Here is a 23,442-nt window from a genome sequence, read left to right as displayed (position 1 = left end):
GCTTTCTGAAAATAAAATTCTCAATATCTACTAAAATAATTAGAACTATCTAATAATGAGGTCAAGCCATGTGCTGTCATCGATCAGCAGGCTGGCAGTAATGGTGTCTGCAAGAAATACCTCAAACTAATGAGCAGCTAAGAGACATGAGAATAACTCTTAGTGCTTCAGACCTAGACTTTCAATGGCTGTCTGAAATACCTCAAAGGGTAGGAGGATTAATTTTTTGAATCAGTCCTTGAAATAAATGTCTTAACTGTTTTTGTCTTTGCAGTTAAAAATCAAATCAAAGCATTTTTAATTGAAATATTTATTATAAAAACAAATCATCAGGAATACAAGAGCGAGTACTGTTGGCCTCCCTTCTGTCAGTGACTTATTGGATGACTATCCTGTGAATGGAACAGAAGCTTGAAAACTTCCCCAACTTTTCTTGTTGGCACAGTTCATATGTATACATGAGTGTACAGTACACAGCACTTATAGTTTGTAATTTTCAAACATATGGTAATTTTCCAAATTTCTGTGTACAAGAGCTTGGGAAATATGCACCAGATTCCATAAATCTATTTGATAAAATTTGCTCTTCTTTTTCATTTTTCCCTTAGGAATACTTGTCAGAATTCTTATTTAATATATATGGTAACTATAGAAGAATAATAAAAATTATTATAGCTAATAACTTTTTTAGGAATTACTGTGTATTACAGAAAGTATTTTATGTACATTGAATTCAGAGAACCCTAGACATAGCTTCTACTAGTATTTCCACTTTTCAGTGAGAAAACTGAGATACAGAATAATAAAGTAACTTGGAAAAACATATTCAGTCAGAAAATAGTGGAAGTCTGGTTTGTTCCAAAGTAAGCTCCACCTAACACTTTACATAACTATGTTGTGCTGCCTCTTATTAGAAGTGCTTGAGGGAAAACTTATTTAGAGTTATCATTTGAAAACCTGAGAAACAGTATCTCTTGCCATTCTGTTTTATTCAAGGCAAATTGTGCTCAGAGACTGAAATTGTCTTTATCAATAATTTATTTAACACAGGTTCACTGTGAGAATTACAATCTATAGTAATAATATTTTATAAACCAATAGTATACAGGATGGTGTTCCTTAATAAGTCATTCAAGAACTAGCATAGTCCATATCAACGATGGATTTTTACACTATTGTTCCAGGCAAGGGGAGATGAAAGGCATAAAGTCCAATGTCTTCAGAAAGCTATTTAGATCAACAAAGAGTAGCTTTGCCCAGACCGAACACTTGGGTAAGTCTTCATGAATTCTTGGTATTTAAAGTTTAAATACAAGTTCATTACAAGTTCATTACAAGTTCATTACATCATTGCTGCTCTTCCATGTGTTTTTATCGGTAAGTTCCCAGGTAAGTCCTCAGTGGTGCCCATCAAAAGTTGAGATACTGAGTGCTTATTGACAATAGATATTGATGACAACATTCAGGCACAGCTTCCTCAATGTAATGAAATTCACCTTTAGATCAAAACAACTTCACTGAAGTCATAAACAAGTAGATATGAAATCATAACTAACCAGTACAAGAGCACATTCTTAGAACCTACTTCTGTTATATCCATTTTTAAAATCATGGGGTATGGATCTGCATTATCTCATAGAACTTTTTGCAATGATGCAAATGTTCTATAATCTGTACTCTCCAATATGGTGGCTGTTGATTACTTAAAATATAATTAGTTCATGTAAGAAATTAAATTTAAATTAAGTTTTTAAATTTCATTTTAATTAATACAAACTCAAATTTAAACAGCTACATGTTGCTAGTATTTACTGAATGGAGAGTGGTGGTCTAAACTTCATGGTCTAGACAGATTTATCTAAGAGGCTACTCATAGCATAAACCATACCTGAGCTAATTTGCTTTAAAATTCATGCTTCTAATCCTATTGATGGGTTTGAGGGTTGTTCCAGAGATCCCATACTAATTGCAGCTCTGATCTTTCCTTAATTCCCTTATCTACAATCCTGAGAATGATAACACTAATATATTGAAGAAGGTGACAATGAGGGACAGTAATTATGGACTAAAGACAGAGATGGGTCAAGGAAAGGAACAGTTTAGATGAGCTCTCCTACAATGAGGATTAGGAAATGTAAGTGTCAGGTTCTTCTACCAGTGTAATGGCACAGATGGGTCTTTTCTTCCATCTTTTCATTGATGCTTTTTTCATCTACTTTCCTTTTCATTGATTGTGGTCAGTGCTTCAAACTAGGTTTTCTATAGAACAGACTCAGTCTAATTAACTTGAGCCTATTTTCCTTTAACTGGAGTTAAAACATCTTTGTGAAATGCTTCATGCAGTTGCTATTAGGGAATGGGAGAGTAATTGAAAAAAAGTTTCCTTTTATACCACATTTTTTTGTTTTGTTTTTATTTTCACATAAAAAGAGCCAACTTTGCTTATATACTAATTACTGCTTTTTGGCTACATACAATCTGATGAAATCTCTCTATATTTCATGTGAAAATCAGCCTCAAGATAAGGCAGAGGGCATTTGAGGATGATTGGAAAAAATATATATAACACAGTTGAAAATGATGCCAGTGATAATAGCAGTGGATAAGAGTGAAAAAAATAAGTAAGATAAGTATTATCACGACCTTAGCAATCTGCCCCCTTATAGGTTAAGGTCAGAAGCAGGCATTCCTTTGTTGGAGAAAGGACCAAATTTTAAGGCAACAGACATTTAGGAGGAAAGAAACAAACAGAAATATGATACAGTGAATTATAGGTGTTTCAACAATTATCTGCTATCTTGACATGGTTCTAACTCAGATTTTTTTAATTTTAAGTTTTAGTATAGCTAACATACAATGTTATATTATTTTAATGTGTACAATATAGTGATTCAACAGTTACATATAATCACCCAGTGCTCATCATAATGTGTACTCCTTAATCCCCATCAGCTCTTTCACCCATTCCCCCCACCTCCACCCACCTGTCCTCTGGTAACCATGAGTTTGTTCTCTGTGGCTAAGAGTCTGTTTCTTGGTTTGTCTCCCTCTCTCTTTTTTTCCTGTGATCATTTGTTTCTTAAATTCCACATGTGATGAAATCATATGATATTTGTCTTTCTCTGACTGACTTATTTCAACTTGGATTATACTCTCTAGCTCCATCCCTAACTCAGAGATCTTTAAATATATTGCAAATATTAAAATATGTATATGGAGGAAAGTAGAATATTAAAGCTTTGACAGAACAATAGGACAATATGATCACATCTGTCTAGGGTTCAGAATTGGAAATGTAGAAATCTACTCAATTTAAAAGGAAAAAGGACAAGGACTAAGCTGGAAATCTGGGTTTGTGATGTTTCTCTTTCTCTACATGCTTTTAACTGCTTACACTTAGAAATTTATTCTGATGTCATTACTATACCAGATGCAAAACTCTCACAGGAGAAAGTATACTGTAGGTTCTTGTGCATAAAGATCTCCCTACTAATAAAACTTGAGTGCGTTAGGCGAAAATTCACAGAACTGGGCTTGAATTTATATATTTTGTCTGAAGAGAGGGGCATTTTCAGCTGATAAATTGCAAGCATTTGTGTACACAAAGTACTTTTTAAAATAGAAAAGGCTCTGCTTACTGTTATAGTGCTATCTGAGCAAACAAAAAATTAATATGCCAGTTCTCTTTCATGTTGCCTTCCTAAACTTAGTTTCAGATCTTTCTAAAACTTAAGAAAGAAATACAAAATTAAATCAGAATTAAAAGCAGGAATTTAAGGTATAATAACATAAAAAATAAATATTAGGGAGAGAGAGAGGAAACACCAGCATTTTGGGAGCCTAAAATTATTTGGTTTTGTATTTTTAATATTCTTTTTTTTCTTGATTTCTCAGGCATTTTTTCTCACTGTAATTATCTATTTTAGAAATAAAAGTCACATCAAAACAAAATCCCTGTGCCAGTTATTAAAATTATTAATCCAAAAACAAGACAGATTTTCCTATATAAATCTGTTTAGTGAACAAGGTTTACATACTTTTACAGATTATGCGTTCACTGGACTTTTTATTATATTTTTAAAAAGGAGTGGGAAACAAATTCTTGAAAACTTCATGAAATTTGTAAATTTCCATAGCATTCTTGTACATTAGCCCTATTTAAAGGAATAATGAAGTGGAATAATGACAATCAATTGGGAAAACAAAACTACTTGGCACAAAAATAAAATAGGATAAGTATCCCAATTTAGCAGAAGAATGTAAGAACTGTTGCTAGTTATATTGAAAAATTTTAATTTGTTAGAAATGTACTATGACCTAAGTAGAGAAAAGATCTGATTATTGATAAAGGGAAAATGCAATTAAAAAAATAAACCTAAGGGGGAAAAAATCTTGAACTCTTAAAAATAAATACATAATGAATCAAATTTCATATAACTTGTTGGAAATTATGAACTGGTATTTATTTTTGTTCTTATGTAGTGGTGGTTTATGATCATATTCTTTCAGTATGATTTTCATATTTATGAAAATCACTCATGATTTTCATCTCCAGATATTTGATTTCAGTCCTTTTATATCTTAAAATATGTTCATATATATTTTTAAATATTTTATTTATTCATAAGTGATACAGAGAGAGGCAGAGACATAAGCAGAGGTAGGAGCAGGCTTCCTGTGGGGAGCCCGATGCAGTATTCCATCCCAGGACCCTGGGATCACACACTGAGCCAAAGGCAGACGCTCAACCACTAAGCCACCAAGGCTTCCCTGTTCATGTTTTTGTCAACTATTTTGCATGCTAAATCTCTAATTGTTGTTATTTCTGGGCTTGCTGATATTGATACATTTTTTCTTGACTATGGATTTTTTTTTAATTGCTGTTAAATACCTAGTAATTTTTTACTATTCACTAGACATTGACACTTTGTTGATTGCTGATTGGTAAATTTCACTTCATTCTTGTAAATATGGTTGAAAATTTCTCTGGGATACTAGTAAGTTATTTGGACTTAGATCTTTTACAGACTTGCTTTTAAATGTTTTAGGGTATTTCAGAGCAACTTTAAATCTAGGGACAATTTGTTCCCACCATGGAGACAAAACCCTTCTGAGCAATCTGTTAGCAAGATTTTTCTGTGCTAGGTAATCAGAGCACAATTGATTCTTGGCCATATATCTCAGAGATTTTCACCTAACTTGTTTTTAGATATTTTCTCTTGGTCGGGTAGTTCTCCCATAATCATGCCCAAGTTGTACTCAATGAAATACTCAAGGGGAATATCTCTTTTGTGCTCTCTTTTTCAATCTCTCTTTCTCTCATCACAGCTAGCTCTCTTTTTAAAGTGTTTGCTATGCAAATTCTAGCTGCTCTGGTGGCCCAAAACTGAAATCTGTCCTTTCCACTCAGTGAGACTCTTCACTGAAGCCTAGGTACTCTGCAGGCAGAAACCTGGTACAGTCATAAAATTTCCCTTGCTTAATTTTATTTAGCATTACCTAACTCAGTGTTGTGCCTGCCTTTTTGTGAAAACCATTGTTTCATCTATTTTTTTCCGTTTTTTTTTTTCTTAGCTATTTTTGGCAAAAGAATCAATATAGTACCTATTCTTCTATCATATCTAAATGTGAAAGTCTTGGACTAATACTTTTACAAGTTTAGCCTAAATAATTGCTCAATATAAGAATACTGGGGAACCCTGGGTGGCACAGCGGTTTGGCGTCTGCCTTTAGCCCAGGGCGCGATCCTGGAGACCTGGGATCGAGTCCCACGTCGGGCTCCCGGTGCATGGAGCCTGCTTCTCCCTCTGCCTGTGTCTCTGCCTCTCTCTCTCTCTCTGTGTGACTATCATAAATAAAAAAAAAATTAAAAAATAAAATAAAATAAATAAGAATACTGACCTCTGTAGATGTCAATTACACATCCATTTATTGTGACAAAGAAATGAAAGCTATATGAGGGTTAATTTTTAGAGTGTAGGATAGCAAATTTTGAAGTTACACATATCATAAACCTTTATGTATTTGTGTATTCCTTGTACATCTCCAAATACAGAATTTTTATTTTATTTAGATGATCTCTTTAATGTCTGTTTCAATCAATAATCCTCATATTTATTATTATATTTCTGTCTCCTGGTACAGATCTTTACAGTGATATGCAACAAATAAATAAATAAGGAGTAATTAGTAAGGTAATTATAGTTATACTACATTATAAATAATAAATTAAAGGCAAAAATATACCCATAACCCCTTTGCTCATCCTCTCTCTCTGTCTCTTGCTCTCACTCTATCAAATAAATAAATAAATAAATAAATAAATAAATAAATAAAATCTTTAAAAAATATATAAAAACCAAAAAGAACATAGTAAATTTGTAAAATCTGAGCTAAAAATCTATTTTTAGTCACATAAAAATAATGAACACTCTTTAAAACATAAGACTTAATTTTACATATATCAAGAAAAAGTAAAAAATAAAAGTATGAATTCTCATTTGTCAGAGTGGCAAAATATCTTGTTTGACAATATATCTAAACGTGTCACTGATGAAAATGCAAAATGCCACAATTCCTATGAAGAGGAACTTGGTGACATTTAAGAAAATTACATATGCATCTGTATTTTAGTATAGCAATTCCACTTCTAAACATTTATTCTAAAGATACATTTGCAAAATGGCTTATGAACAAAATAGTTTGCTCTGGTGTTATTTGTAATAGAAGAGTTGGAAACAATCAAAATGTCTATCCATAAAGGACTGGGTAAAAGCAAATGAGAAAAATATTATACAGTCACAGAATAGAGTAGTAGGCTATTGTAAACCTTATGTTCAAGATCTCTGCCCTGTGATATAGAGTAAAAAAAAGAAAGCAAGACCCAAAACAGGATAAGTTATGTTATTTTTTAAATAAGAAAGTAGAAAAAGTGAACATACACACACCATGGTTGTTTTTGCAAAAATACTAATGAATATCAAGCAGAAACGACTACAAATTGTTATTACTTATAAGGAGGGAGGAGGGACAGAATGGAAGGAACAGAGATTCCTGTGAATGTACCTATAATATAATTTTGATATATGAATCATGTAAATATTTTATATGGTTAAAAAGCAAAATAAAATCATAAAGAAAAATATTTTAACTAAAATGAATTGAAACAATTACAGATAATTGTATATAATTTTGGTGATATAACCTCATAGAGGAAAAGAACCAGTCCAATTGTTTACAATATATATTGTAAAAGCATATCTAAGGACAAAAATAAATATAAAATCTCAAACTTTACTCTTTTGTGTTATTATCTTGTGCATACTTCATGTATAGTATTGGATAGTGTAGGTTAAAGAAAATAAATAATTTTGTTAACAGTGTCTAAAAATTACCTTTTCAGCATAAAGGATAAAATAGTGTAAATCTTATATTTGAATTTTAAAAAGCAATGCAAATTGTTTTCATATTTTTTATTTTTAAGTGCATGTTCCAACACTGTCCACTGAAAAGATTTACAGGCAATAGCAACCCAGTGACAATAAATACTTCTAGTAGCCAGATTTTGTTCATTAAATGTCTTTCAACAATAGAAGTAATGAGCATCCCCAGGAAAAAAAAAAAAAAAAAGCCCTTTTAGGAGCTGTGCAGGAAATGCATGGGTGAGTTTGGGACATATTATTGAATATAAAGAATAGAAGCTGCAAAAAAGATTATGGAGTCCTTTCAAAAGGCTCCAGGGCTGGCTTGAAGGTACTTATACTATATTAAGTTGGAATCATTTACAATTTGAAAAGAAGGATTACTAAAATATATTGAAAACATCAAGTATATAAAAATCCTAGAATTGACAAACAGATAGAAATAGAAATACATAGAAATAAAGCAGTGCTTACTAGAGAACACTGGAATTTGTGAGTCCAGCTAATTATGATGAAAATTGATAGCCAAATATGAAAAATTAATTCTTTTCTCTGTATTTCCTGTATGGACTATGTTTCAGGGTTATTAAAATCCTACTAGATGGTAGGGAGTTTTAAAATAACAGCATAATTTCAAATAATAAATGCAGAATGATTGAACGAATTAGAAAGTCACAATTTTGCAGTGCCTAATAAGATAACTAATTTAAGCTATGTTATGATTTATAATTACTTATTTTTGCAAATGAGGAAGCACTAAGGTCAAGAAACTTTTGCGTGTTTACAAACTAGTGGCAAGCAGTGATTTACGATGCGGCACTCTTATTACACAGGAGTAAATAATGTAAGGTAGTGAAGAAAGGAAGCAGGAAAGAGTTAATTGTATTCCATCCCAGATGGCTTTAATGTTTTTGAATCTAAAATTAAATTCCTTTTGCTTGTGAAAAGTTCTATGCTCAGCTAGGAGGCTGCAATGAAACATTAAACACTGTCAATTCTTACTGTGATACTGCATTAATACTGTATAACATCAATATTTTATATTAAGAATGTTAATTATCCCTGAGATTCTGGAATGCCTAACTGTGCTAAAATACTAGTATACTAATTTTATTTTTAATTCATTTTCTTTTTTCTATTGGCTGTTCTCCCTGGATTTGATTCTTCTTCCTGCAGTGAGAAATGAGTTAAATCAGCTCTTACTGTCAACCGGAACAGCCTTGGAGCTGAGTTAATTCATCACCTACTGACAAAAGGTTAAAAATATTGAATATCAATATCCAGAATGTTTTCCAACTCACAGCAATTGTTTGGCAGGGCTGATGTCTGAACCCTGAGAATTAAGTACAATGTTTTGGCATTCTGTGTGTCCATAAAGTCACTTTCTTAATGTGCTTTATATATAAATAGAATCTAAATTTTCTCTTTGAATTTTCTTTTATAACATAGTTGACCTTAAATATACAAATTTTGAAGCCAAAACTAATAATCACATATACATCTACTTTCACAATAAAAACAAATTTTCACAACTGACTTGGAGAAATATCAGCTAAATCTCTACTATATAGGCTCGTGCTTATCCATGCTTATCTGATTACATGTTCAGACTCCAGTCACCTACAAAGACTAAACAATAGGATCATTTTTAAAAAAGATTTTATTTATTTATTCATGAGAGACACACAGAGAGAGGCAGAGACACAGGCAGAGGGAGAAGCAGGCTCCTCCCAGGAAGCCCAATATGAAACTCAATCCCTGAACTCCAGGATCACACCCTGAAGCTGAAAGCAGAGTTTAACCACTGAGCCATCCAGGTGTCCCAGGATCGTTATTTTTTAAATTAATTTAACTCACTTAGCAGATGCAAAGAACTCTGTTAGATATCAAGAGAACTAATATATAATTTTGCCCCTGAACTCAGAGGATCAGTATACTGAAACAGGATATATACACAACTACACAGATACTCATATACCACCCAAATGCATTATAGAGAAAAATATTTAAAAATAGGGTAATTTAGAAAATATGATAATTTATTTTTGAGCAGTGGTTCTTTCCCAGGGAAGTGATTTCATTGAGATTTGAAAATTTAGATAAAGTAATAAACTGGGTTTAAAAATAGGTGAAACTGTGGTCAGTAGAGATGGTGGCCATCTCATACATTTCCTTATCCTTATCCATACATTTCCTGTATCCAGGAATACAGACAGACAATACAGTGTGAAGAAATGTGTATGAGAAAGTGCATAAAAATATTATAGTTCCAACTTGACTTTTCAAAATATAGTCTGCATGAATGGAGGGGCAACAGGGTCCTTGATCACAAAATTGTTAATGACAACAATAGTAACAATAGTCCTTAATTATGCAGAAGGTGAGAAACATACTTATTTGGGGATGGCTTAAACCAGGAGCAGTTCCAGGGACCCTTAAAAATAGAAATCTTCCATTCAGTGACAGCCAGACTATATGCAAATAAGAATAATTTATAAGTAAGGAGTGATTATAGTATTCTGGTGAGGAATAATGATGTTTAGATCTATGGTTGTGTCATGGTAAATTGACAACAGGAAACAGAAATGATATAGACTTGGAGACAAAATGCATCTGATTGATCTTGGGAGCTAGAACCAGTAGAGTGAGATACAATTCTGAAGTTTTAGGATAATGACTGCCAGTGTATAAATGATGCTGTGGTGCTACCTGGAATGTCAGAGAGAAAAAAAATATATATGAGAATATATGGACATTTACCTGTGTGCATTTTTAAAAATATTTATTTATTTATTTATTTGTTTGTTTAGAGAGCTCACAAGTAAGGAGAGGGGTATGGGGAGAGAGAGAATCTTAGGCAGACTCCACACTGAGTCTGTCCCACAACCTTGAGACCATGACCTGAGGCAAAACCAAGTGGGATGTCCCACCACCTGAGACACCCAGCCTCCCTCCCCACACCAAGTACATTCTAAAAAAATGTGCACACACATACATGCATGCACCCAACATTGTCATTTGTAAAGGAATATGTCCATATGAGCTCAATATAGCATTAAGAGTCTCCACAGAGCATGTGAATGGTGATTTACAGAGATCGGAGGGTAACTGTATAGAGGAATTAGATTGGAATCATCAACATAGAAAAAGCAATGAAAAAAGTTACATTTTATTTGTACTTGTTGCAAATAGACATCTTAATCAAAATAGGAATGCATTTTAATATGTATTTTATGATTTTTTCCTCAAGAATTTATCAAAATTTGGATAGAAAATATTTTATTTATTTACATTATTTTCTCTTTTATATACAAACCTCAACCATTTTCTTTCTTACATGGTTGGAAAAGCTCCTGTCGAATCTCTGTCTTGAAGGTTTCTAATACCAGGGTTTCTTGTAACATCAGAACTTTTAGTGAGCTCCAATTATTAGTTCCTTAACCACAAAACTGAATTTGGTGTTTTTTTTTTTAAGATTTTATTTATTTATTCATGAGAGACACGGGCTGGCAGGGGAGCGGGAGACACAGGCAGAGGGAGAAGCAGGTTCCACGCAGGGAGCCTGATGTAGGACTTGATCCTGCGTCTCCAGGATCAGGCCCTGGGCTGAAGACTGCACTAAACCTCTGAGCCACCCGGGCTGCCCCTGAATTTGGTGTTTTGAATTTATCCAGTATCTTGCAAATTTTCTTTGGCATTATATAGTGATATTTCTATAGGGCTTTAAAGCTGTATAAGGCTTTAATCTCTGTAAAGTCAAAATAAACACAGTGGGTGGGGGTCAAAGATTTAGGTTGTTTCAAAATTTTTGGTGTTGCAATATATTTTGTGGTATAATGTTTCTTTGTACAACATGCTAGTGTTTCTAGGTCATATTCTGTGAGTATAATTCATAAGTTATGCATTATCAACTTTATTTAAAAATGTTAAATTTCTCCTAAAGTAATAAGATGAGGCCATGACGTATAGCTGCTAATTATTGTTCCATGTTTTTCCAATCAACTCTTCCATTACATGTTCAGAGAACGCACAGCAGTAGTGACTACTAGAGATCTGTGTAGGATATCAGATTTAGTGTCATAAATACCCCTATTCAACAGTGTGAAAAAATAAAATGCGGTACTTCTGCTTGTTCATTTACTTCATCTCAAATCTATGATTTTATCTCAATAATTCACTCTGACTTTTTTTATAATGAAGAAAGAGAAATTGTGACAAATGAAGAAACATAATGCAGAAGATAAAACCTCAGATAGTGTTACACTGTGGCAAAACAAATGTCAGAGTTGTCAGTATTTGACAATTCAATAATATTCTGCCCACTAAGGTGTGGGAATACAGGAAAAGGTTGCTTCTGAGAATGACACTACAAGCACAACATCTAATTGATCATAAAGAGACAAAATGATCTTACTCAGGCTTCTAAGCTTGTAACATCTGACTGTATTTTTAGTAGGAGTATATGTAACATATCTAAAGAAATAACTCATCAATAACAAAATTATTACCACTGAAACATAGGGGGTCTAATTTCTTTCTATGTTGTATAGAAGCCCTGTCAAGGAAAGAAAGTCTTAGAACTCTGTTGTCCCAAACAATAGGAACTAACTACACACGACAATTACAGTTTAAGTTAATTAGAATTAAATTTTAAAAATTCAGTTATACTGTTCACATTCCAACAGCTCAGCAACCAAAAGCAACTTGTTATAGTTGCTTTTATAGTTATAATACTGGACAGGATAGAGAACATTTCTCTTGTTATGGAGAATTCTAACAGACAATACTAGTTTAGAATATGGATTTCAAGTATTTGGGTATCGTTATGGCAATGATATATGTAGTTGTAGCTAACTAAATTGCAGTATTCTAATACATTTCTAGAATTGCTCTCACTGTGGAGTAAGAAAGATATCCTAGCATGATGCCATAACTAATTTGAGTCCACTTGACTGCTCCTGTTTTTAAACCATATCACTAAACAATATTCACAATGTCATTTATCTTCCTATGTCTAAGTTTTATCAGGATAGAGTGAGCTGTCCAGAAGTACTCAATTATGCTAGACCTTATTAAAATATTTTGTGTTGAAAATAAATTGAATATCTGATTTGATTTGATGTTGCAAGTATTTACAGAAAAATAATATGTTGATCATGCCCATATATGTATTAAGCATCAGTTCTGCTGTATCTTGCAGGTTAATACATTGCCTCACTGTCTTTACACATCAGTCTCATGTGCTTGGTTATGGCTCAGTGCACTGTGCCAACTTTTAACACATATAGTATGCAGTCGTTAAAGATTTGATGGCTACAGCAGGTAATTAGGTGCTCAATTATATATAAGTATGCAATTATAAAATGTCAACCAGACATACACATGTACAAACACAAATCCAGGACTGCTGAAAGAGGCCATGTTTGTTTTCACAAATAACCAACCACACTTTCAAAATTAGGAGTATAACTGGAGTTACTTAAGTTATTGAACTACAAATATCACAGTGCAACACAATGGTAAAAACAAAAACGCCTATAAACTTTAGTGTCCAAGAAACAATTACGCTCTTCCATTTATTCTGGATGACTCATAACAACTTACTAAATCTCTCTGTACTTCTGCTTCATTATTTGTACAATGAAAACTATAATATTCTACCTCATAGAATTAGCTTCAGAATTATTTGAATTAATGTTTTTAAAGTATCTACAATATTACCAGGATCATAGTAAACATTCAATAAATAATGGTAGTTATTATTAGAGTATATTAAAACATTCATCATAAGCTATCATTATTAAAATGTACTTTATTTTAGGAGACTAAACAGATGAATGTTGAAGTTTAGAAAAAACTTTTAATAAACTAACAGTAAAATAATAGGAGGAATTCACTATAGTCCTGGATTAATAATTAGAAAAAAATAATTCTCAAACCCTGTCAGGTTATGAAGCAGATAGAATACTTGAATGGTAAAGGTATTTTTTAAATCCCTAATAAAACTCTGTAAACATTTATTTCATACCATAATGAAACAATCTCATGAATTAAAAATAAATTACAGTGTAAGATTTGTTTCTATAAGATAGTTAAGTTAGATGAAGCAGACTTCATTCATTCATTCATTCATTTTAGATTATATATATTTTTATAAGATATAAAAGTAGCCAAAAGCTCAAATGGAACAGTTGAACTATTCATGGAAGAGTCCTTCAGTTGCTCTATTTCACTTTGGTTGATTTGTTTGCCTCTCTTCTGGAATTTCCTCATTTATCCTCAAGGCCCTAGTCAATTCATTTATTTATTATTATTTATTTATTTATTTATTTATTTTTATATTTTATTTATTTATGATAGTCACACACACAGAGAGAGAGGCAGAGACACAGGCAGAGGGAGAAGCAGGCTCCATGCACCGGGAGCCCGACGTGGGACTCGATCCTGGGTCTCCAGGATCGTGCCCTGGGCCAAAGGCAGGCGCCAAACCGCTGCGCCACCCAGGGATCCCCCTGGTCAATTTAATGGAGCTTTGGCTATTCAGCCATTTCAACTCTGTGACTTGCATATGCTGCTTTCTTCCAAAGGAACACATATCACCTAAGTTATTCACCTGTTCTACTTATATTCACCCTTCAAAGATCGATTAAGCATAACCCCCTCAGGAATCAACCTTGACCATCTCCTTTTCTCCAATTTTGGTCAATTTTCTCTCCTTTGCCTTCCCTATGTACATTCTTTCACAGCATTTACTTTGCATGAGTTCAGTTTTGTTAGATTTTATTTAAAGCTTCCCTTGTGTACTTAATTGTTAATTATTGTGGTAGATAATGACCTTCAATAATATTGTCACCTCTTTGAGGTCAGCAATTTATCTGAAGAATTACCCCCTCTGATTTATACCTGGTAGGTACATAAATATTTGTTACAGGCATTAATAAGGTAGGAAAGAAGTAGAATCTCTAAGGCAAAATGACAATATTTCTAAATTAAGTGATTATGAAGTAGCAAAACATCTTGGATAAAATGAAGTTTTTTATTACTTTATTATTTTACATAACCAAAATGCTTTCATGTACTTTATTCCCTAAAGTTTTGTTGATTTAAATTGAGAGAATTTCTCTAGATACTATAGAGCTTGATAACTATATTTTATTATCAATTTTGACCACATGAATTTTAATTTTGTTTTTGTTAAACCACTATGCAATGATGTGCCTGCTTTCCATTAGAAGAAAGATGTTTTTATATAAATTGTACATGTGTCTATTAGCAGATATTTTCCAAATCCCTATAACATTTCAACATCCAATGAACTTTTATGAATCAACATAAGCCAGAAATGAAGGATTAAAACATTTGCTACTCTTGAATAAAACACTATCTAGTTCTTGTCCATAAGACTAAAAGCTGGATGATAGATTGCAGTTAAAAGGCAAGAGTGACTTCTCTTGCCATCCTGTCAGTATGGTGCTTGATGTGAGTGAAAGTACTTTAGTTCTCTATTACTGGGACTAAATGTACTAATACGCACTAGAGATCCTCATTTAGATTTTTTTTTAATGAAACCACGTGTGTGACTTAAAAAACACTTTATTGGAGCAATTACTGACATGCTAAAAGCTATACATATTTAATGTCACAACTTGATAAGTTTGGAGATAAATAGATCTGTGTTAAACCATTACCACAATCAATGCTGTAAATATATTCATCACCTCCAAAAGTTTCTCCCCACATCTACCTACTTACCTACCTGCTTACCTACCCCAACCTACCCAGCTACCTACCTGCATATAAAAGTTAACAGAAGATCTACTGTCTTAGAAAATTTTAAACTATATAATGCAGTGTTGTAAAGTATAGTCTCTATGCGGTACAGTAGATCTCTAGAACTTACTCATCTTGCATTAATTGAAATTTTGTGCCCTTTGACCAACACCTCTCTGTATCTCCCTCCCTCCAGACCTCAATGACCACTCTTTTGCTCTCTGCTTCTTTCAGTTTGACTGTTTTAGGTTTCCAGTATAAGTGAGATAATGTAGTGCTTGTTCTTTTGTGTCTGGCTTAATTCACATAGCATAATGTCCTCCAGGTTCATATGTGATGTCACAAATATCAGAATTTCCTTCTTTTAAAAATAAAGATTTTATTTATTTGAGAGAGAGAGAGAGAGAGAGAGACTAAACAGAAGAAGGGGCAGAGGGATAGGGAGAAGTAGACTCCCCACTGAGCAGGTAGCATGACGCTGGGCTCCATCCCAGGACCTCAAGATCATGACCTAGGTTGATAAGGCGCTTAACCAACTGAACCACCTGGGTGCCCCAAGATTTCCTTATTTTTAAAGTATGAATAATATTGCAGTGTATGTAAACTATGCAGCCACTGTGGATAATAGTATGAAAGATCCTCAAAGAATTAAAAGTAGAACTGCCAATATGAACCAGCAATCTGACTTGTGGGTATAATTCAAAAGAAGTGAAATTAAGATCTCTAAGAGATACTGAACTCCCATGTTCATTTCAAAATTGTTCACAATTAGCATTTAATTTAGATGGCAAACTTTCTGAAGCGACTTTGGAATAAAATTTTAAGCATGGTTGTAAAGTAAATTATCAGCCTTTATAGGAAAAAAATCCTGTTTTTCTGTCATCTTTAATACATTTTTCTTAGAAAAAAAACATTTTCCTATCATCTTTAGTACATTTCTAAGGAATATCATTTATGTCTCTTTGTGTTAATTATACAGCATTCCTGGAAAATAAGTAGTAATCCTGAACGACTTTTAAAGATTCACATACGCTCCTGTGACCTAATTTTTATTACTGTAGCATCTCTTCCAAGGTCATGGTTATTCTCGTTTCTTGATTCATTATTTTACAATATGACAAGGTAACAATGTGACTACAGTGAGTGTTAAACAGAAAGAATCATAAATTATTATTATTATTATTTTATGATAGAGAGAGAGAGAGGCAGAGACACAGGCAGAGGGAGAAGCAGGCTCCATGCACCGGGAGCCCGATGTGGGATTCGATCCCGGGTCTCCAGGATCGCGCCCTGGGCCAAAGGCAGGCGCCAAACCGCTGCGCCACCCAGGGATCCCTAGAATCATAAATTAGACAAAGGGTCTCTTGCAAAATGTTCAGTACTTGCAAAGAAAATTCTGTGTGTGTGTGCATATGATCAAGTTTCAGTGGCACATATGGCCAATTTAACACAGAGTAGGTCATTTTTTAAGATTCTGTTTGTATATGACAAAATTATTTTTAGTAATGATATGTAATGAAACAAGTAATATGTGTAACTAGAGAAAATGGAGGCAGAGAAAATTATCTTGTATGGATCACTGTGTATGTGTAATGAGGACAATGAGACTAAAAATATGTAAGTAAAAGTTAGTAGTACATTAAAAATAAGAAAAAAGGAAAATGGTTATAGTAATACATGTTAATTATCCCAGTGTATTTTTTAAAAGGACAAATTTTAGACTTGTAATGATAATGAATAACAAGATTTCTATTTTTGAGTATTAATATCTCCATATATGCCAGTGATTTTTTTAATTGATCTTAAATTTATGTTCAAGTGACTGTCCAAATTTGTCAAACTATATTCATTCATGATTGATTGAAGAGTCTTTTTTGTTCATTTTAAACACAAAAGCTTTTGGAAATTAAAATTAATAAAATTAAAGCAACTAATAGCAAATAAGAAAAGTCAAAAACAAACGAATAAATTTTGAAAAGATTCATAAAAATGTCATTTCACACAACAAAATGGAAAGCAAAAGGTTTTTTTTCTTTGATGTCATTTTAAGTGGATTTCATATATGTTTATGTATGTATTAGTTTTCTGTAGCAAATCACCACAAACGTAATGACTTAAAGTAACACAAATTGTTATGTTACAGATATGAAGATTATAGCCCAAAATGGGTCACACTGGGCTAAAATCAAGGTTTCTCTCTGGACACCAGGAAAGAATCAGTTTCTTGGCCTCTAAAGGCTACCCACATTCCTCTACTAGTGGTCCCCTTCCTTTGCCTTCAAAGTAAGGAATGCTCCATCCTTCTAGTCAATCACTTCTTCCTTTGATCTCAGCAAGGAATATACCATTTTGTATACCTGTATCATCTAAGATTCTTACTAAAATTGAAGGAAAATAAATGCTATATGTATGCATAGAAAACAGACTATTTTACACTTGAAATGGACTCAAATAATTCTAAAGGGGCACAGGCTTATTCTCAAAAGAATTACATATAGGTGAATCTGCCTCTTTGGAGGGTGATAATATAAATATAAATTCCTTTTTTATTATTTTTATTATTTTTTTATTTTTTATATTTTTATAAACATAATTTTTTAAAATGTGCAGAATATCATTATATTTAGAGATAAGTAATAATATGTGTTAATTTGAATTTTACATACTATATTATAAAAACTGTAGCAATAGCAGTTGTTCAGAAATTAAACCAATATATTTTTTAATATTTATTTATTTACTTATTTATTTATTTTTAAAACTATTTATTCATTCATGAGAGACACAGAGAGAGAGAGAGAGGCAGAGACATAGGCAGAGGGTGAAGCAGGCTCCATGCGGGGACCCCGATGTGGGACTCAGTCCTGAGATTCCAGGATCATGCCCTCAGTCAAAGGTAGGCGCTAAACTGCTGAGCCACCCAGGGATCCCATTAAACCAATATATTTTTTTAAATAAGTATTTTATCACTAACTTTGCTTAAAATTTCTGGAGGACTAACTTTTGGTCAGTTGTATTATTGCTTTTAAATTCTTAATAGACAATCCTATTTAATGCCTGCATCCTTATTGGAAGATTCACCTGCCCATGTGGGTGCTCCCTGGCCTCTCAAATGATATTTTAATAAAAGTCATAGAAAATGCACAGATGAAAAAGAAAAACTTTATTAGCAATCCCAAACATATCTTGGCCAAATGATAGAACAGATTTCTACAGATCTAGGCCAGACTCAAGCAAGATTTTATTCTACTGATAAAACAGACACTACATAGTTCTATACAAAAGAAGCGTCAATATTAAGGAATGCCAAAGACTTGTAAACTTTATGGGGAACAACTACTTGGTTTAGCCAGAAGAACTAAAGATAACTACAATTTTGAAGTGCAGAATTTTTAACATTGATTTTTTTTTCCCTGTGAGGGTTGCTGTTCTTGCTGGTTTTTTTGTTTTGTTTTGTTTTTGTTTTTCCCTCTTTCTTTGTTTAGTAATTTGCCAAGGCTAGATCTGTGAAATAAGTTTCTCCTGTAGTGCTGGGAAACTGTTCCTCTTTAGTTTTTTGTTCGTGTGTTTTGTTGATAATATTTTTAAGCCTGTCCTCTCAGGGTTTATCCCTTTGTTTGTGTATCTTTGTGGTTAGTGATTGGACAGTGTGTTCTCAAACACTCGGATCTAGTAAGGCATCCATGATATGGTGAGTCTTGGATGGCTAGGAAAGTGCAGTCAAGGTTTTCATGGCTGCCCTGCCTTGCACTTTTCATAGAGCTCTTTTGGCCTCCTCAGTGAGGAAGAGCACACCTCAGAGTTGGCCAGAGTGTTGGGTTAACTTGAAGCCTCTCTGATCTCCCATGTGCCTGGTGTACAGCCCCAGCCAGGTATACATTTCCCCTACCCAAGACAGAAACCTGAGGTAGATATGGTGGTCTTCCCCACTTACCCACATCTGAGATCATCACTTCCAGGGGTAACACTGCTGCATTATCCAATGCTGGAAAATGAATGAGCTTTTTCAATGCTTTTTAAAATTTTAAAAATGCTTCTGTGATTATTACATGCCTGTGAGCCATTTCCAGAGCACTGGAATGTTTTTTTGTCAATTTTATACAGCTTTGTAATTGCTTTTTGTAGAAAAGATTTTATGACTGACTCACTTGATTATAGCCACTATAACCTTCTTCCTGAAATATATCAAGTATGCTTTTGCCTGGGTCTTCATAAGTACTCTTTCCTCCATCTGGATGCTCATCTCATATAGGTACTTGGCATACTCCTTCAATTGATACAGGGTTTCATCTTCAGTATCATCTTACTGGGGAAGGTCTCCCACTTCTACAAATAGTTTCTGCTTGGTATCACCTTCCTCTTGCTTTATTTTGCTTTATCCCATTTTCATTTCTTTTTTTTTAATTTATTTTTTATTGGTGTTCAATTTACTAACATACAGAATAACACCCAGTGCCCGTCACCCATTCACTCCCACCCCCCGCCCTCCTCCCCTTCTACCACCCCTAGTTCGTTTCCCAGAGTTAGCAGTCTTTACGTTCTGTCTCCCTTTTTGATATTTCCCACACATTTCTTCTCAATTTTCATTTCTTAAACTACATACTTATTGTAGCCCCTGACATGATAGCTGAGTTTGCTAAATTTTAAAACATACAAATAATATGTGGTACAGAAGAGATGGTCAATAGATATTGAACGGATGGATGAGTTAATGATTGAGTGAACAGAGTAAAAGAGTAAATGATAAAGCACAGTTTGCTAGAGGAGTCTTTCGTTTTTTGAGTTAGTATTGAAGATTACTAAAAGGAAGAAACTGTGGTCTATATGACTAAGTCACCATTGTGTATTTCTATTCCTAGAAGTGTTTCATGACTTTAGAACTAGTCTCTGAAAAAATCTTTTCTTTTTTTTTTTCTATTACTTAAAATGGATTGAAGGAATTTCTATAAGGATTTTTTTTTTCTTGAATGTGGCTGAGGGTCCCAAAATCAGAGTTACTTCATTGGACTAGCATTTTAAAAAAATCATCTTTTATACTCAAAGAATTGTACAGTGCACAGTTCCTCTGCTAGTTTAGAAGTACTGTAGGAATTTTTTAATAACATAACCATAAGACAAGGTTAATATCTGCTTAAACTGCTGAAAACCAAGTGATGGTGTTGCATATTAATAATTGTCTGAGGGCATTATCGAATAGGGAAATATCAAGAAAACAAGAGTAATGGCCAAGCAGGAAACAGAAGAAAGACAAACAACTGAAAAATTGAATGAAATAAGTAGTGTAAGTGCTATATCAGATATACCAGATGTCAGGAATTGGAAACAAAGAAGACAAAAAACTAGTAAGGTTGTTCTAAATCTTCAAAAAGTGGTGCAGAAATGTACCTTCTCATTCTTCTGTATTTAGCATGGCTTGAAGTAAATTCTTACCAGCACAGTAAATTAAACATTAAGTAACAAAATGATCAGTAGTTAGTGAATGAACAATTCTCCGGGGCGGGGGGGGGGGGGGGGGGGGGGGGCGGCGAGGGCAGGTGGGTAGGTGGAGAGTAGTAGTGAAATTGTTAATTTAAATTTTTCAGTAGTAGATGTAACAGTATCAAGACACATTTAGTTTTAAATGAATTCTCTGAGTTAGAAAAAGTATATTTTGTTTATTCTGAAACAGGATGTTTCTGTAATTTGTTAGCTACTAAGCTATTGAGTCATCTTATTGAAGTAGCCCTGTTAGGATTTTCAGTGCTACTCTGGGGACTTTTTTGTTCCTACAAGGTGTTCCTAAATTTACTAAATCAACTTGAAGCCATAGAAGCCATAGGATCTTTTTTTTTTTTTTTTTCAGATGACAGAAAAAACTATTTCAAACACATGTAACATGTTTTAAAGAAGTTCCAGTGCATCAGATTTTGCAATTTGTTGCTGCCTTAGAAAGCAGTCATTTAGAGAAATACTTCACAATTTCATTCAGTTATCTCAGATATGATGTCGGCCATTTTAGAAAAAAAAAATGGCCCAAAATATACTCATATAAATGTATCTAAATGTAAAAAGAAAAATATAATTGGTTATTTGATGCTCCATTCTAATAATATAGGAAACCTATTTTTTAGAAATATTAGTTTTACTATACAATGTGGATAAAAACTCTACAAATAAGATACTTTTGGGCAGCCTGGGTGGCTCAGTGGTTTAGCGCCTGCCTTCAGCCCAGGGTGTGATCCTGGAGACCCGGGATCAAGTCCTACGTTAGGCTCCCTGCATGGAGCCTGCTTCTCCCTCTGCCTGTGTCTGTGCCTATCTCTCTGTGTATGTCTCTCATGAATAAATAAATAAAATCTTTTTAAAAAAAGAAACTTTCAATCTACATGGGGATATTTTGCATATCTAATTAAAATACTATGTCGGTGTAGACATTTGTTTATCATACTTGTGGTTATTTACCATCAAAAATTATATAGAGGGCCTCCTTTCACACTGAATGGAATATAAAGCAAGGATTGGAAATACCTCGCCAAGAAATTTATGGATCTTTAGAAGGTTAAGGTATTTATAGAGCACTGTACCAGGTGCTGCAACCTTAAATATTTCACAGCCTAGTCACTCAAATCATAATCCAGGTAAAAGATAGAATTCTGTGACTCTCTGTACAGTATTTTTTGACATTTCATCTTAGCAACTGCATCACTTTAAACCTGCTAACCACAAAGCTAAACATTTGCTTGTATATTTTCTCTTTTGCTTTCACATGAAATAACACCATTTCAAGTTTATTGGGATCTGGGGATTAAGAACATTATGGTAAAGTCACATTTAACCAATATAACATTTCAGAATTCTGTCCTCAATTCCCCCAAACATTTATCATAAAACAATGCATTCAGATCCTGTTTTTCATATGAGAGAACATTCTGCCTATAAATGAATTTGCATTTTACTGAAACATTCTAATTAGTTCAAGTGTGTGTGAGTGCGCACACGCGTGCACACACTCGCATATGTATCAGGGGATTACTTTGATCTAGGTTTTGAGTTGATTTAAAAATCAATTTATTGTCAAACTAAAATGTAAAACATAACAATTAATGTTACTCTTAATATACTAGGTTGGTAGGGACTTTGTGTTTTTTTTCTAACCAAGATTCTCTTGATAATTTTTGCATTTATTCAATAAGGCTAAAACTAAGGAGGAATTAATTGCTGTCATCAGCAGGTTGTCAGGTTTATGCAAATAAAGAGTAAGAATCCTAACAGGCCTATTTAAAAAGTTTTTTTGTTTTTTTTTTAATCCATCCTTCTCTTTGTAAGTAGGGAGATTTGGAGTCTCAAAAAATCTCCTTCATCATTGTTTTTTAGCCCATGTAGAATCAGTCAGTCAAATGGGACAGTGTCAATTAAATCATGATAACCTGTGTTTTGTTTCTCCTAATATTTCCTAGAGGAAGAGCCTGTGATCCCATGAAAACAAGTGGGGGCCATATTCATTTATGTAGTCTGCTGCCATGAAACTGACAGATCAAACAAACAAAGAGACAAACTTCATCTGTTTCCTGCAGTTACATTTCTTCATATCCCTTGCCATCTGGAACTTCATAATCTGTGTGGGTGTTATTCACTCTGACATGGGGGCTCTACTTCAAGCCACAGCATCATTTTGCCCAACAAATTGGATACTGGCAATTCATATGTGAGACAAGGAGCTTCCTACAATCATATTTTAACATTCTATTGATAATCAAGATACCCTTTCTAAACCTCCCCACCTTAACGATATAGGAACTTAAGAATTTTGGCTTGTCTCTGATTGACTGCTTTGTTGCTGCATCCCGGAACAGTAACTTATCGACTATTTTAAAATAATTATGGAAGGGGCATCTGGTTGGCTCAGTTGGAAGAGAATGTGACTCTTGATCTTGGGGCCATGAGTTCACGTCCCACATTGGGTATAGAGATTACTAAAAAAAAATAAAAATAAAAATAAATGAATGATTATGAGAAATTATGCAAGACATCCACATATATTTTAGGCTGTAGTAATGTGGAAGCCAATAGGAAAGTGACTCATGCTTTAACTAAAATGCCAAAAAAAAAAAAAAAAAAAAAAAAAGGTCAGCCAGGGTGGCTCAGTGGTTTAGTGCTGCCTTCAGCCCAGGGCATGATCCTGGAGACCTGGGATAGAGTCCCGCGTTAGGCTTCCTCCAAGGAACCTGTTTCTCCCTCTGCCTGTTTCTCTGCCTCTCTCTCTGTGTGTCTC

The sequence above is a fragment of the Canis lupus genome, chromosome 22, assembly GCF_011100685.1.
Source record: "Canis lupus familiaris isolate Mischka breed German Shepherd chromosome 22, alternate assembly UU_Cfam_GSD_1.0, whole genome shotgun sequence".
Classification (NCBI taxonomy): Eukaryota; Metazoa; Chordata; class Mammalia; order Carnivora; family Canidae; genus Canis; species Canis lupus.
This window is presented reverse-complemented; position numbering follows the sequence as displayed.